The sequence below is a fragment of the Macaca mulatta genome, chromosome 11, assembly GCF_049350105.2.
Source record: "Macaca mulatta isolate MMU2019108-1 chromosome 11, T2T-MMU8v2.0, whole genome shotgun sequence".
NCBI classification, from domain to species: domain Eukaryota; kingdom Metazoa; phylum Chordata; class Mammalia; order Primates; family Cercopithecidae; genus Macaca; species Macaca mulatta.
The window spans coordinates 8,306,330-8,323,529 of record NC_133416.1 but is presented as its reverse complement, the minus strand read 5'-3'; the positions used below and the strand labels follow the sequence as shown (position 1 = coordinate 8,323,529).

The 17,200-nt window shown below is 42.7% G+C and overlaps 1 long non-coding RNA gene and 1 pseudogene across 5 annotated transcripts in view; both read left to right on the top strand.

Moving 5' to 3' along the window:
• Positions 1–8,852: 8,852 nt before the first annotated feature.
• LOC114670776 (uncharacterized) overlaps positions 8,853–17,200 on the top strand; it is an 80,246-nt gene continuing 71,898 nt past the window's right edge. For 3 of the 4 annotated variants that reach the window (XR_013400843.1, XR_013400842.1, XR_013400840.1), the window contains exon 1: positions 8,853–9,262. This is a non-coding gene — a long non-coding RNA (uncharacterized LOC114670776). Of the gene's footprint in view, positions 9,263–12,944; positions 13,317–17,200 lie in introns of those variants that run through there. The other variant, XR_013400839.1, reaches the window with a different exon arrangement.
• On the top strand, positions 9,285–16,800 carry LOC722169 (THUMP domain-containing protein 1-like; annotated as a pseudogene). The gene is made up of 2 exons (XR_013400838.1): positions 9,285–12,137; positions 12,890–16,800. The product of XR_013400838.1 is annotated as a THUMP domain-containing protein 1-like (transcript).

Sequence of the window (17,200 nt, the reverse complement as noted above, 5' to 3'; positions counted from 1 at the left end):
TTACGTTTATTGATTTGTGTATGTTGAAACAGCCTTGCATCCCAGGGATGAAGGTGACTCGATTGTGGTGGATAAGCTCTTTGATGTGCTGCTGGATTCGGTTTGCCAGTATTTTATTGAGGATTTTCATAACAATGTTCATGAACGGTGTTGGCTTGAAATTTTCTTTTTTTGTTGTACCTCTGCCAGGTTTTGGTATCAGGATGATTCTGGCCTCATGAAATGAGTTAGGGAGGATTCCTTCTTTTTCTACCGCTTGGAATAGTTTACGAAAGAATGGTAGCCGCTCCGCTTTGTACCTCTGGTAGAATTCAGCTGTGAATCCATCTGGTCCTGGGCTTTTTTTGGTTGGTAGGCTATTAATTACTGCCTCAATTTCAGAACTTGTTATTGGTTTATTCAGGGATTCGACTTCTTCCTGGTTTAGACTTGGGAGGGTGTTTGTGTCTAGGAATTTATCCATGTCTTCTAGATTTTCTAGTTTATTTGCATAGAGGTGTTTACAGTATTCTCTGATGGTAGTTTGTATTACTGTGGGATCAGTGGTGATATCCTTTATATCATTTTTTATTGCGTCTATTTGATTCTTCTCTCTTTTCTTCTTTATTAGTCTGGCTAGTGGTCTATCTACTCGGTTGATCTTTTCCAAAAACAGCTCCTGGATTCGTTGATTTTTTGAGGAGTTTTTTGTCTCTATCTCCTTCAGTTCTGCTCTGATCTTAGTTATTTCTTATCTTCTGTTGAATTTTGAATTTGTTTGCTGTTGCTTCTCTAGTTCTTTTAATTTTGATGTTACAGTGTCAATTTTAGATCATTTCTGCTTTCTCTTATGGGCATTTAGTGCTATAAATTTCCCTCTACACACTGTTTTAAATGTGTCCCAGAAATTCTGGTACATTGTGTCTTTGTTCTTATTGGTTTCAAAGAACATCTTTATTTCTGCTTTAATTTCGTTATTTACCCAGTAGTCATTCAGGAGCAGGTTGTTCAGTTTCCATGTAGTTGTGCAGTTTTTAGTGAGTTTCTTAATCCAGGGTTCTAATTTGTTTGCACTGTGGTCTGAGAGACTGTTTGTTATGATTTCTGTTCCTTTGCATTTGCTGAGGAGTGTTTTACTTCCAATTAAGTGGTCAATTTTAGAATATTTTTGATGAGGTGCTGAGAAGTATGTATATTCTGTTGATTTGGGGTGGAGAGTTCTGTAGATGTCTATTAGGTCCTCTTGGTCCAGAGCTGAGTTCAAGTCCTGAATATCCTTGTTAATTTTCTGTCTCATTAATCTGTATAATATTGACAGTGGGGTGTTAAAGTCTTCCATTATTATTGCATGGGAGTCGAAGTCTCTTTGTAAGTCTCTAAGGACTTGCTTTATGAATCTGGGTGCTCCTGTATTGGGTGCATATATATTTAGGGTAGTCAGCTCTTCTTGTTGCATTGATTCCTTTACCATTATGTAATGCCCTTCTTTGTCTCTTTTGATCTTTGTTGGTTTAAAGTCTGTTTTATCAGAGATTAGGATTGCAACTCCTCATTTTTTTTCTTTCCTTTTGCTTGGTAAATATTCCTCCATCCCTTTATTTTGAGCCTATGTGTTTCTTTGCATGTGAGATGGATCTCCTGAATACAGCACACTGATGGGTCTTGATTCTTATCCAATTTGCCAGTCTGTGTCTTTTAATTGGGGAATTTAGTCCATTTACATTCAAGGTTAATATTGTTAAGCGTGAATTTGATCCTGTCATTACGACTCTGGCTGGTTGTTTTGCCCATTAGTTGATGCAGTTTCTTCATAGTGTTGATGTTCTTTATAATTTGGTATGTTTTTGCAGTGGCTGGTACCAGTTGTTCCTTTCCACATTTAGTGCTTCCTTGAGGAGCTCTTGTAAGGCTGGCCTGGTGGTGACAAAATCTCTCAGCATTTGCTTGTCTTTGTAAGGGATTTTTTTTCTCCTTCGCTTATGAAGCTTGGTTTGGCTGGATATGAAATTCTGGGTTGAAAATTCTTTTCTTTAAGAATGTTGAATTTTGGCCCCCACTCTCTTCTGGCTTGTAGGGTTTCTGCAGAGTAATCTGCTGTTAGTCTAATGGGCTTCCCTTTGTGGGTAATCTGACCTTTCTTTCTGGCTGCCCATAACATTTTTCCCTTCATTTCAACCTGGGTGAATCTGATGATTATGTGTCTTGGTTTTCCTCTTCTCGAGCAGTATCTTCATGGCATTCTCTGTATTTCCTGAATTTGAAGGTTGTCCTGTCTTGCTAATTTGGGGAAGTTATCTTAGATAATATCCTGAAAAGTGTTTTCCTACTTGGTTTCATTCTCGTTGTCACTTTCAGGTACACCAATCAAATGTAGATTTGGTCTTTGCACATAGTCTCATATTTCTTGGAGGCTTTGTTTGCTCCTTTTTATTCTTTTTTTTTTTTTTCTAATCTTGTCTTCTTTCTTTATTTCATTAAGTTGATCTTCAATCACTGATATCCTTTCTTCTCCTTGATCAATTCGGCTATTGAAAGTTGTGTATACTTCATGAAGTTCTCATGCTGTGTTTTTCAGCTCCATCAGGTCATTTATGTTCTTCTCTACACTGGTTATTCTAGTTAGCAATTTGTCTAACCTTTTTTCAAGGTTCTTAGCTTCCTTGCATTGGGTTAGAACATGCTCGTTTAGCTTGGAGGAGTTTGTTATTACTCACCTTCTGAAGCCTACTTCTGTCAATTAGTCAAACTCATTCTCCGTCCAGTTTTGTTACCTTGCTGGTGAGGTGTTGTGGTTCTTTGGAGAAGAAGCAGTGTTCTGGTTTTTGGAATTTTCAGCCTTTTTCCACTGGTTTCTCTCCATCTTTGTGGATTTATCTACCTTTGGTGTTTGATGTTGGTGACCTTCAGATGGGGTCTTTGAGTGAACGTGCTATTCCTTTCTGTTTGTTAGTTTTTCCTACTGATAGTCAGGCCCCTCTGCTGCCAGTCTGCTGGTGTTTGCTGGAGGTTCACTCTCAACCCTGTTTGCCTGGGTCTCACCAGCAGAGCCTGCAGGACAGCAAAGATTGCTGCCTGATCTTTCCTATGGAAGCTTTGTCCCCGAGGGGCACCTTCCAGATGCCAGCCAGAGCTCTTCTGTATGAGGTGTCTGTCAGCCCCTATGGGGAGGGGTTTCCCAGTCAGGATACACGGGGGTCAGGGACCACTCGAGGAGGCAGTCTTTCCCTCAGCAGAGCATGACTGCTGTGCTGGGAGGTCCGCTGCTCTCTTCAGAGCTGTCAGACAGGAAAGTTTATATCTGCTGAAGCATCATCCACAGTCACCCCTTTCCCCAGGTGCTCTGTCCCAGGGAGATAGGGGCTTTATCTATAAGTCCCTGACTTGAACTGCTGCCTTTTGTTTTTCAGAGATGCCCTGCCCAGAGAGGAGGAATCTAGAGACACAGTCTGGCCGTAGCGGCCTTGCTGAGCTGCAGTGGGCTTTGCCCGGTTCGAACTTCCCAGTGGCTTTGTTACACTGTAAGCATAAAAACCGCCTCCTCAAGCCTCAGCAGTGGTGGATGCCCCTCCCTCCCTCCAAGCTCCGACGTCCTGGGTTGATTTCAGACTGCTGCTGTGCTGGCAGCGAGAATTTCAAGCTAATGGATCTTAGTTTGCTGGGCTCTGTGGGGGTGGGACCCGCCAAGCCAGACCACTTGGCTCCCGGCTTCAGAACCCCTTTCCAGGGGAGTGAACAGTTCTATCTCGCTGGTGTTCCAGGTGCCACTGGCGTATGGAAAAAAAGAACTCCTCCAGCTAGCTCAGTCTCTGCCCAAATGGCCACCCAGTCTTGTGCTTGAAACCCAGGGACCTGGTGGGGTAGGCACCAGACAGAATCTCCTGGTTTGCAGGTTGCAAAGACTGTGGGACAAGCCCAGTATCTGTGCCGGAGTTCCTCAGGCTCAGACCCTCACAGTTTCCCATGGGTAGGGGAGAAAATTCCCCAACCCCTTGCACTTCCCGGGTGAGGCGATGCCCCATCGTGCTTCGGCTTGCCCTCCTGGGCTGCACCCAATGTCCAACCAGTCCCAGTGAGATGAACCGGGTACCTCAGTTGGAAATGCAGAAATCTCCCGCCTTCTGCGTCAGTCTCGCTGGGAGCTGCAGGCCGGAGCTCTTCCTGTTTGGCCATCTTGCCAGCAATCCTCTCCTGTAATTCTTCGTTAGGCCTCATTTGTGCTGAAAGAGAGTCTATAGCCCAGTCATCCTAGACTATTTATTTATGTATTTATTTATGTGTTTATTTATTTGTTTTTAGAGACAGAGTCTCACTTTGTCCCCCAGGCAGGAGTGCAGTGTTGCCATCAGGCTCACTGCAGCCTTGACCTCCCAGGCCCAAGTGATCTTCCCACCCCAGTCACCCAATTAGCTGGGACCACAAGCATGCACCAACCACCATGTCTGACTAACTTCTGAATTTTTTGTAGAGATGGGGCTTTGCCATGTTGCCCAGGCTGGTCTCAAACTCTTTTGCTGAAGCCATCCACCTGCCTTGGCCACCCAAAGTGCTAGGACTACAGGGATGAGTCACCACGCTTGGTGAGACTCTTACATGTACACTATACCTACCTTGAAATTTATACTTCTTAGTGTTTTATTCGAGACTAGTGTTCTGCACTGGTGGATTATGCAGTCCACAGTTTGACTTGAGCTGTAAATGGAAGTATTTCTCTCTAACTTATCAAACTGAGATTTATTCTTTGGAGCATTGACTAAAGTGAAAGTAAGAAGCAGGCAAATGATCTAGAAGTGCTCAAAGAAGGAGAACTAAATCATAAAACAATTACATTGGGACATAAATTATTCAACCAATTTTCAAGGGAGTGGGAAGGAAGTACCCACAAAACACCAGAAAAAGTTTAGAAAGAAAGACTTGTATGTATAGAGTATAAAATTGGAGGAGAAAATTGGAGGGAAAGAGATTCATTCACTTTTGCCCTTAAGAACACAGGCTCACAAAATGCCAAGTTTGCCTTAGAGAAACATGTATGTCAAAACTGGGACCCAGACACTGGTGGGATGCAATGAATTAGAGGTGGCAGGGATCAGTTCTTCCCACTCAGCAGGGTTGAGTAGGTAGAGGGGCCAGGCTAAATGTGAATCCTCCAGGGACAGACTCAAGTTCGCAGCGGTTCAAAGCTGGGTTCCAGCCTGGAAGATCAGGCTGTTGGGTGAGTTTCTTACACAGTGTGTGGGTGTGATGAAAGCTGCCAGTGAGGCTACAAAGCCAGTGAAAGATGGGATGTCATTCAATCAAATGTGAGGCAGAAACCAGTTGGCAGAGGGAAGGCATGTAGGTCTTATGCATTTTGTGTTATTTTAGTTTATACTATATATTTTTTTAAATTCCCTTGTCCACAGAGGAGGTCTATGAAAAGGGAAAATAAAATAAAGTTCCCTTTTCACCTTCTGAGTAAAAGGATTAAACAGCTTTCAGTAAGTCAGAAATATAAAAGAACCACTGAAATTAGAGAATGATAGACAAATAATGAGGTTAAGTGATCAGATGGAGGGATGGATACTCATACCAAAAAGAAAAAACAGGCAAACAGGCTTCCATGAGTCTGAAACTAGCTGTTTTTAAGTACACATTAACTGAACAGTGACTGTGAGCTAAACACTTGTCATGCCTGATCTTACTGGATATTTTCAATAACCAATAATGTATTATTATTATCTCCATTAATTTTTAAAAATCTTACAGGGAACCTAAAACTTGGGTTAGGTAACTTACTTAGAGTTCCACAGCCAGGTCATGGCAAAGCCAGGATTTGAACTTGGTTTGACTTTTGAACCTGGGGTCTTAATCATATGACACATACTCTGAAGGCAGCAGACATTGGGAATCAAGTCAGGAGACCAAGTTTCAGTGTTAGGACATCTGTTCCCTGAAGATGCTGGGTAACAAGAGAATAAGGTAGGAAGTCTGAGTAGGGAGTAAGGTCAGAACAGGAGGAGGGTCTAAGAGTGTCTCCTACCCAGATTCTGTACTGAACATACAAGTAGAACCATGATTAATTAGCCAATGCCAGAGCTCTATACGAGTCAGACTATTCTGATTGCTGCTTTCCCTCTGGTGTCCATTATGGTGGCTATGCCCACCTTGCCTTTGATGGTTGAGTGCTGCCACTTGACCCTTGCCACCTCAGGACCCAATTATTTCCATTGTATTTAAATTTCATAGTTGAGTGACTGTGATTCCCACCATTAGACCTGACATACAGAGAAGGGAAATTACAGGGCTCTTCAAAAATGCAGGTGCTGCCCTCACAAATCTATTTCACAAGTCATAGTTTACAGGTATATCTTCTGGACCCTCTCAGCTGGGATGAGTAGGTATCAAATAACTAATCCACTCCACCATCCCAATCTCCCTAAGCCTTTGGATCCCTTCCTCTACATTAAACCACGGGAGATCAGGCATTTCCAGCTCACTCACAGGGGGCCATCTTTTAACCCATATTTCAGCAAACCAAGCAAATATATTATTAAAACCTTCTTTAACTTCCTGAGCTGCAACATTAAATGCAGAGTCCCTACTTCGTTGGCCTAAATCAATAAATTCAGCCTGATCCAACTCTATGTTCCTTCCACCATTATACTGTACCCTTAATATCCATTCCCATGCCTGTTCTCCAGATTGCTGTTTATGTAAATTAGAGAACTCAAACAGTTGTTTTTGAGTGTAGCACACCTCCTCATGGATCACACTCTCAACTTCACCGCTAGGGGCCACCAGGACTTCAGTCTAAAGTCTAGAAGCAAACAGAGGTGTTGGGGGCAGCTTCTGAGGAGAATCAACATTATCTTGCCTGGCAACTGCCTCAGGGGAGGCCATCACTGTTTCCTCAGGCAGCACAGGGTTTATCTCCTCAGACAAAGGTGGAAAGGCTGATGGCAGCATGGGTCCAGGAGGGGATGTTGCCACTACTGGGGATGGGGAGGCTGTTCCTTCTGGAAGGAAAGGTTCATCAGAGTTTACAAACTCAGTGTTCCCAACTTCATCAGGGTCCTCCCGTACATCCCCATTCCAAGTTGTAGGGTCCCATTCTTTTCCAGTCAATATCCTCACTTTAACAGTAGACACCTGGTGAGGCTGTGCATGCATCTTTTGTTGCAGGTCAGCCACTCACAGGATAAGAGCTTGTGTCTGTTTTTCCACAATTTTAGCACTTTCTCTACAGGAAATAAGATTCTCATTCAGGGCAATTTTAGTCGATTTAAGACTCAGTATCGGCTTCTGAAGCTGGGAGACAGAATCCCTTAGCTCATCATTTTCTTTCATCACTTTTTCCACTGAACTTAGGAGTAACCAACCAGCCTCATTATGTTCTTTGGTCCTCCACAAATGGTCAAAGATACTATGTATAGAATCACTAATCCCCTTGCCTCTCACAAATGGTGAATCAGGAGTGTCAAATGCATTTATTTTGCATAACTCTCTAAACAGTTTCCCCCAAGGACTGTCAGTGTTCTCCATAGTATTAGAAGTAGAGTCTTTGGCATTTTGGGGTCTAATCATATTAGGCATCCAACTCCAGAAACCTAAAACAAACAAAGAACTCCATCCTTAATATTCTGTTCCTCTAGAACCACTTCTAGAGTGCAATCGCTTGCACCGGAGAGGCGGTGGTTGCAGTACCAAAATCTGTATTAGTAAGTGTTCTCTAGAGGGATAGAACTAACAGGGTGTGTGTGTGTATGATTTTATTAACTTACACAATCACAATGTCCCACAACAGGCTGTCTGCAAGCTGAGGAGCAAGGAGAGCCAGCCCAAGTCCCAAAACTGAAGAACTTGGAGTCTGATGTTTGAGGGCAGGAAGCATCCAGCTCAGGAGAAAGATGTAGGCTGGGAGGCTAGGCTTGTCTCTCCTTTTCATTTTCTGCCTGCTTTATATTTGCTCGAAGCTGATTAGATTTTGCCCACAAGATTAGGGGTGTATCTGCCTTCCCCAGCCCTCTGACTCAAATGTTAATCTCTTTTGGCAACACCTACACAGACACATACAGGATTAATACTTTTGTACCCTTCAATCCAATCAAGTTGACACTCAATATTAACCATCAAAATCTCTTTTAGGACTTTGTAGGAACTTAAATCTGGTAACAACTTTGTACCTGAGTGCCTGAAGAGCAGTATGGGAAGCACTTGCATTTAAACACATTCTTCAAAAGTGGCATATTTTCAATGATTTTTAAAAAGATAGTAACTTGATAGTTGCCAAAACTATGGCTAAAAAGGCCACAGAGGGCCGGGCGCTGTGGCTCACGCTTGTAATCCCAGCACTTTGGGAGATGAGGTGGGTGGATCGTCTGAGGTCAGGGGTTAAAAACAAGCCCAGCCAATATGGTGAAACCCAGTCTCTACTAAAAATACAAAAATTAGCCAGGTGTGGTGGCATGTGCCTGTAATCCCACCTACTGGGAGGCTGAGGCAGGAGAATCGCTTGCACTGGGGAGGCTGTGGTTGCAGTGAGCCGAGATCATGCCACTGCACTTCAGCCTGGGGGAGACTCCATCTCAAAAAAAAAAAAAACCGCAGAGAAAGCAGTGTGAAACACTTAACACCAGCCAACATTCTGGGTTATAAGTCAACTAGAAACATAGCCTAGAAAATTGAGGCTGAAATGGAATTTATTGGAAGCGTTTTGGGTAACCAGAAATACAGGGAGGCTGGAGGAAGCTAGGAGGATGGAGCCAGCTTCAAGGGTCCGGAGAGAGAGCCACTGCCACCACTTCCGGAATGGTTGCTATGCTGTCCCTACCGGATTCAGGATCCGGCAGAGGCGGGGCAGGGGTGGGGGTGGGGGAGAAGGCGGGGCTTGTGCCGGTCTCGCTCCACGCCTCTCTCTGGTGGTTAACCAGGGCTTTAGGAACCGAGCAGCACGGAAGGAGGCTTGGAGGCCGGCTAGGGGAGGCCTTTGCTTATGTCTGACGTCACCATCCATTCTGGTAGAGGTGAGGACGCCAACAGTCGCGGAGAAACATCCTTCTAGTTCCTTTCAGCTTGCGCGCACCATGGCGGCCCCGGCCCAGCAGCCTACTCAGCCTGGCGGGGAGAAAGGAAAGGCAAGCTCAGTATGTGCTGGCCAAGCGAACTCCGCCGCGACTCTGGTGGGCCTCGGCAGCTGGAGCACGGGCTACAGGGCATCCTCATCATCTGCAGAATGAATGAGTGCAAGTGCGTGGAGGCCTACAGCCTGCTCAGCGAGTGAGACGACAACATGTAGGGGCCAGAAAAGGTACCGGTCTTGGGTGGGCGGGCGGCGGGCAGACCTTGGGGTAGGGGCGGAGGGAAGGCTGGAGGGCCGGCTGCGGGCGAAGGCTTACGCGCCTTGTGTCTCTGGCCTGAAGCTTGTAGGGGCGCGGCCTCGCCTGCGTTTCCACACCTACCCCTGGCGCTCGCAGACTCCGGGGGGATCGGTTTTGTGCTTGAAGTACTTTAACATTTTCTTTCCATCATTAATCACAGTAGCTCCCACTTACTTTTTTAATTTAATTTTATTTATTTTATTTCATTTTATTTTATTTATTTTATTTTTGAGACAGAGTCTCGCTCTGTTGCCCAGGCCGGAGGATATCATGCTCAGGGCAACCTTGACTTCCCGGGCTCAAGCGATCCTCCTCCCTCACCCTCCATAGTAGCTGGGACCACAGGTGTGCGCCACCACTCTTGCCTGATTTTTGTATTTTTGTAGATAGGTGGTCTCACTATGTTGCCCAGGCTGGTCTCAAATCCTAGACTCAGGCGATCCTCCCGCTTCTGCCTCCCAAAGTGCTGGCATTACAGGCGTGAGCCGCTCTCCCGGCCTAGCTCCTGCTTCTTGATTGTTCATTGAGTGCCAGGCGGTGTGCTGAAGCTCCTTTAGAAACACACTTCTCAGGACAGCTTTGTGAAGTTGCCAGTAATAATGTGTTTGCCTGCAGCAATAATATCTCTGAAATAATACGTTTAGTACTAATGCTAGTTATTGCACTTAAGATACATTTTAGGCCGGACGCAGTGGCTCACACCTGTAATCCCAGCGCTTTGGGAGGCCGAGGCGGGTGGATCATTTGAGGTCAGGCGTTCAAGACCAACCTGGCCAACATGGTGAAACCCCGTCCCTACCAAAAATACAAAAATTAGCTGGCTAGTTTACAGGCGCACACCTGTAATCCCAGCTATTAGGGAGGCTGAGGCAGGAGAATCACTTGAGCCTGGCGGGGCGGAGATTGCAGTGAGCCGAGATTGCATCATTGCACTCCAGCCTGGGCCACAAGAGCGAGACTCTGTCTCAAAGAAAAAAGAAAGTAAAAACTTGTTTACCAATAACACCTAAAGTCTCATTGTTATTAAGACTTTAATTGGGCCGGTCTCAATGGAAATCAGATTATTGGCTTATCTGGACCACTACACACATGCACAGTGAGGGACTAAATGAAGAAGGGTAATACAGAGGGAATTTGAATTCAAGGCTTATCCTTTACTAGCTCGGGAACTCGAACATGGGCACATTACTTGATGCTGCTGAGCTTGATAAAAAAGAATACTTTTAAGATTGGCTAGAGAGTTCCTTATATACATAAAGTGCATAGTGGTATAAAGTTTCTGTAAATGTGTATAATTATTACTGTGCCTGATGGGGAATCCCACTGGGCACGGGGGGACAGAAAACTGAGCAACAGGTACATGTCCTGTCTACACTGATACTTTGAGCAAATTCTGTTGTTTTGTTTTGTTTTGTTTTTGGAAACATGTTGGGAGCAAGCCCCCCAAAATCCGGCCATAAACTGGCCCCAAAACTGGCCATAAATAAAATCTCTGCAGCACTGTAACATGTCCATAATGGCCCTAACGCCCAAGCTGGAAGGTTGTGGGTTTACGGGAATGAGGGCAAGGACCTGGTCCACCAAGGTTGGAAAACCACTTAAAGGCATTCTTAAGCCACAACAAAAGCATGAGCGATCTGTGTCTTAAGGGCATGTTCCTGTTGCAATTAATTCAGCCCATCCCTTCGTTTCCCATAAGGGATACTTTTAGTTAATATCTATAGAAACAATGCTAATGACTGGTTTGCTGTTAATAAATATGTGGGTAAATCTCTGTTCAGGTCTCCCCACTTCACACCTCTATATTTCTGTGTGTGAGTCTTTAATTCCTCTAGCGCCGCTGGGTTAGGGTCTCCCCAGCCGAGCTGGTCTTGGCAGAAATGGTCTTGCTCTGTCATCCAAGCTGGGGGCTGGAGTGCAGTGGCTTGATTTTGCAACCTTCACCTCCTGGGCTGAAGCCGTCCTTCTGCCTCAGCCCCCGAGTAGCTGCAACTCCAGCGTGTGCCACCACACGCTCAGCTAATTCTTTGTATAGACAGGTTCTCAAGCCATGTTGCACAGGATGGTCTCAAATTCCTAGGCTCAAGAGATCCGCCCACCTCTGCCTCCCAAAGTGCTGGGATTACAGGCCTGAGCCACCATGCCTGGCCAAAATTATTGAACAATATATTTCTGTGCCTTGTTCCTAAGTAGAACAAGAGTAAGAGTTTTTAATTCCACAAGTGTTTGGTCTAATCTCACTAAAAGGACAGTGTCGTGTCAGGCACAGAGATATCTGGTGAAGGCGTTACTCTTAGTTAGAAAAATGAGTAGGTAGATTCATTTAAAATGTATTATGAGAATTTCTTCTTCTGTCAACTTATGTCATTGCCAGTAAATATTCATTTTAGAGTTCAAGCTTTTTTTTTGCGGGGGGGACGCAGTCTCACTCTGTGGCCCAGTCTGGAGTGCTGTGACGTGATCTCAGCTCACTGCAACCTCCGCCTCCTGGGTTCAAGCAATTCTCCTGCCTCAGCCTCCCAGGTAGCTGGGATTACAGGCGCCTGCCCTCACACCTGGCTAATTTTGTGAGAAAGTGGTGCATCATATTCCCCAGGATATGTACAAAACCAAGAAGAAGAAGACTTCAGTTATTCTATGAATGTTAACCCATCTCAGGCACTTTATTAGAAGATATGAAAACATGTGCAGAAACATGGCTGGAACCCTGGTTTAAAGCTCCAAACAAAGGGACATTTCAGATTGTGTACAAATCTCAAAATAACAGTCACATGAATAGAGAAGATGTTATCAAAGAATTGGCAGGTATGGTTTTCCTTAGGCGTTTAGTGATTTTCCATAGACGTTCAATGGTAAACACTTGTTCTTGGGTTTTTTTTGGTTTTTTTTTTTTGAGACAGAGTCTTGCTCTGTCCCCCAGGCTGGAGTGCAGTGGCGCGATTTCGACTCACTGCAAGCTCCACCTCCCAGGTTCACGCCATTCTCCTGCCTCAGCCTCCCGAGTAGCTGGTTCTACAGGCGCCCACCACCACACCTGGCTAATTTTTTTTTTGCATTTTTAGTGGAGACGGGGTTTCACTGTGTTAGCCAGGATGGTCTCGATCTCCTGACCTCGTGATCTGCTTGCCTTGGCCTCCCAAAGTGCTGGGATTACAGGTGTGAGCCACCACACCTGGCCACTTGTTCTTGTTTTTAAGGACTTTTTCTTTTTAAACATTTAAGGCTTACATTTTTGAGTGTAGGACAAATATATTAAAATGTTCTTAAAATAATATTAAATCTAACTGATTTCAATTTGTTGGATATGAGATTTGCTGGTAGTTGGATAAAATCTTTAACTGAGAATTGAATTTTCTTTGGAGAAAAGTACTTTATTAAATGTCTTAGGGTTTCATTTGTATTTATTTATTGCAAGGGTTCAGAGTATTTGAAGTCCACTTAGAAGAATGGATTAGTATATATCTTGTTTTAATGAGAAACAGGGATGAAAGATTTTTTGTATCTATCAAACTTAATGGTATCCTCCTCAGCTACATGGTTTTCTGTTCTTATTACAGGAATAGCGGGCACCCTTAACTCAGAAAATAAAGTACATCTCACAAATCCACAGTACACGGTGGTAGTAGAAATCATCAAAGCTGTGTGTTGCCCGAGTGTTCTGAAAGATTACATGTTTGGAAAATACAATCTCCAGGAGGTGGTGAAGAGCCCTAAGGATCCATCAAAATTTAACCCAAAGCAGGGAAATGGGAAAGAAGCTAAATCGGAATCTGTTGACAAATCAGATCAAAAGAACCCAGCAGAAGGAAAAAACAACCAGCAGGTCATACCAGAGAATAACGAGGAGCTGGGGCAGACAAAACCGATGTCTGATCCACAGCTGGTAAATGAGGGCGGAGCCAAACCTGAACTTGCAAGTCAAGTCACAGAAGGATCCAAATCAAATGGAAATGACCTCTCCTAGGAAGTCATTTGGTGTTGGAGGTGGGTTTCTCAACTGGGGTTCTACAAGATGTTGCTGGGGTTCCACCTAAAATTGTGACTAAAAATACTGGTTTTTATTTGTGTGCTGCATAATGCTGTTCTCACAGTAGCGAACAATGATTTTGTAGCCTATTAACAGTTGTGTGAGGGATCTTTCCGCCCCATATGGTAGTATGTATAGTCAGACCCATATGCTATTTTTGCACAGAGAGGAGGATGGGAGGAGGGGGACGTTGGCCTCTCCTAGGCTCCTCTTCTGCGGTGCCAGCTGACTTCTGGGAGTAAACTGACTGTGAAGTAGAAAATCAGAGGGAAATTTTCATTCTAAGGAAGGAGTTTTTACACGCCACAGCTCAGCTTTCCTCCTGCCACTTTGTTGTAAACATTGCAAAAATGTGGATCATATAAGTTAGAAGTGAATTGTTTAGTGAAGTTTGTGTACTATTGTGATTTTCTTGTTTGGTTATGTCTGTTTTTATATTTTATTAACATTTGTGTGTAACAAGCTGACAGTCCATTGCTACAATTTTGGAAGGCAAGATGTGAGAAAGAAGAGGCCCAGGCCGGGCGCGGTGGCTCAAGCCTGTAATCCCAGCACTTTGGGAGGCCGAGACAGGCGGATCACGAGGTCAGGAGATCGAGACCATCCTGGCTAACACGGTGAAACCCCGTCTCTACTAAAAAATACAAAAAACTAGCCGGGCGAGGTGGGGCGCCTGTAGTCCCAGCTACTCGGGAGGCTGAGGCAGGAGAATGGCGTAAACCTGGGAGGCGGAGCTTGCAGTGAGCTGAGATTCGGCCACTGCACTCCAGCCCGGGCGACAGAGCAAGACTCCGTCTCAAAAAAAAAAAAAAAAAAAAAGAAGAAGCCTGTTTTAGGTGTTTTAGGCATAGAGCTACAGACATTTCTGATAAGGTTGGTGATGAAGAATTTCAGTCTTCTGAGGATACTTCAGTATACGAGTGCAACAAGGGACACAAAGAAATTCTCTTTATTATGTCTTTATAAAGAAAGCTACTTCTCAAGCGTTTTATATGGACGTGGTCCAAGCTGTTCTGTCCCATTGTGCATTTTCTGTGGCATGAAACTTACAAAACTGCAGTTGTAACTATAAATCACAGCCACTTGACCAGAAAGAGTATTTATTATTTTAAATGGCTTTTGGAACATCAAAACAGTAAGGCTTTTGTTCAAAAATCACATTCAGTCAAAAGGTTTAGGAAGCAAATTATTTTGTAGCAGAACTTAGAAAAGAAAAATTTGCATGGTTGGTGAGAATCTAATAATAAAATTAAAATGCTGGGGCATGATGTAGTACAAAATTGAAAAGACTTTATTCTCAATAAGTTGAATTACTGAAGATATCTCATATGATGCTAAAAAGGTTTTGTGTCATTAACTGAAAAGCAGCAGCTTCTCTATCCAGGTTGATGAGTCAATGGGTTTCACTAGTATTTGTCATGTTGTAGCATTTGTAAGATTTATAAATGATGAAATTCAAAGAAAACTTTCTCTATTGCTAGGAGCCTCCCGAGACAAAGGCCAATCTATAATGTTGTGTCATCCTATCTTATAACCAGAGTCTGTCATCGGTACTCCTGGTGCCCCGTTGGTGATTGTCTCCATGATAAGTTTGCCTCATTAACAATGACAAAAAAATCCTGACGTTGACGTTATAACACTGCTTTCTTCACAGAGATGCTGTTATCAAAAACTTGGAGATACAGCGAAGTTCTGAATAATACTTACCTGTATCAACGACCCATTTATTTAAAAATATTTTTTTAAAAACCCAAAACAAAAACCTGGACAAACAGCACACAAATCTGCACCATACACATCCAGTGGCTTTATTAGAGGAAGAGCTCTGTACAGGATATTTGAGTTCAAAGGTGAATTGCCAGAGTACTTACAAGAAAACAGTAAGCCAGCTTTTGCTGAGTGCTGTGCTTTAAAAATGAAGAATGGCTATAGAAACTAGCCCGTGTAGCAGATATTTTTCGTCACATGAACAAATGAACAAGTTTTTAAAAGGTTCTGGAGAAAAAAACTTTTTTCCTCCTCAAGTGACAAGAGTCTTAGTTCTAAAAGGAAACTGACTTGCCACCTTGCCAGAGGAACTCTTGAAGTGTTTTTGCAGCCACTTGGACTTCAGAATGAAGGGTACAACTCTCAAATCTTGCTGTATAACCCACCTGGAGGAACCACAAAATCAAATTAAATAGAATTTTCTCTCCTTTTCCCAGCGCTAGTGTATGACCGGATGAGGAAAGCTTTGTCTAAATTTGCTCAGCCTGAAATTTTGTCTCTGAAGGAAGAGAGTGAACTCAGCCCTAGTCAGACAGTTCTAGGTTTCTGTGAAATAGGAGTTTCTTCAACTTAAAGCTAACACTCACATACCATGAGGGTTCCCTGCAGGGGTTTCCTGAATTTGAAAGCTTTTTCAAGGACTATTCCTGGGTAACACAATTGAAAAAGGCTAGAAGAGACAGACACCAACAGAGTCTGTGAAGTAAACTGTCCAGATTAAGAATATTGAGGGGCTGTAAAGTTAGCTTATGGAAATGGACTTATTCTTAAATTTTAAAAAGTAGCAAAAAAGGTTAGGCTTCCCACACAGGTGGCTATGTTTATTTAATGGCTAGTGAACATAGGAATAAATTTGTACCCTCCTAGCTAGTGCTTTTGCTTGGTAAACCAGACTAGAAAGATTTGAGAGGGGCAAAGAGAATAGGCAGGACCTTCCTTCCATAGCTTTAGATTTTTAGAGTGTTAACTCTTAATAATGTTGTAGTTACCTTGAAAGGATTGATAAGAGGATTATTAAAAGTGTTTAGGTAAATAGGGAGGATAGGATTTTGGTGCCTTCTTCAGTAGACTTGCTCTAAGACAAAGATTCTTTTGATAGTACAAGACCAAAGGACTCAGAATAAAATTGGCCGTTTGCCTACAGAACATACAGCTCTGTGGAACTGAGTTGTTTTCACTTTGTGAAAGCTGCTACTCTGTGAAAAGATTTTGATTTTATAGTTTATTTTTAATTGGCTTTTATATTTATTTGTATTTGGTAAGGCTCGGTTGTTATACAAGCTGTTCTTTCCCAGCTATAAAATCCTCATTGAAAGACTTGTTTTCAGGTTTATCAACTATTTATTTTTACTGACATTTGAGCATGTTATTTGGTAAATGATGAGATTCCAGGGTAGGAATCGAGTGCCTTTTTGCCCCCCTTTAGTTTTTTCTTTCAAAAAATTATGTCAGTTTAAAAAAAAAAACTGTAGTCTTGTGGTTTAGAAAATTTGCTTTGCTTTATAGAGGAAAGAATGTTAAGCTTTGTATTTTAATATGTGTTTCTCTAAGGTTAAACATAGTTTTCAAATGTTATTTTTACTTGTATTTTGCTTTTGGTATGGCCAAATATCAAGCTTGTTTTTCATAGTTTCTGATATTTTTAGAAAAATAAAAGTAAATTTGTTCCCTAAAGATTAGTATTCTGTACTTTTTCTTTCTTTCAGCCTCTTAGTAAATCTCTTGCTTTGTGTATATATATACACACATACACATTCAGATGTATATATATGTATATAGATGTACATATGTGTATATATACATTCAGATATATATATACAGATATAGCTCAGTATTGCAGTTAATGCAGATATATCTATATATAATATACATAGGTATATATACACACATATATATGTGTCTATATATGCAGTATACGTGTATATATACAGATACATGAGTACTGTATATGTATATGTATCTGTATACACATGTATACTGTATACACAGTACATATATACTGTATATATAGATATATATACATTCAGATATTTTACAGTTAATTTGCTTCAAAATGAGGCACAAAAATACAGTA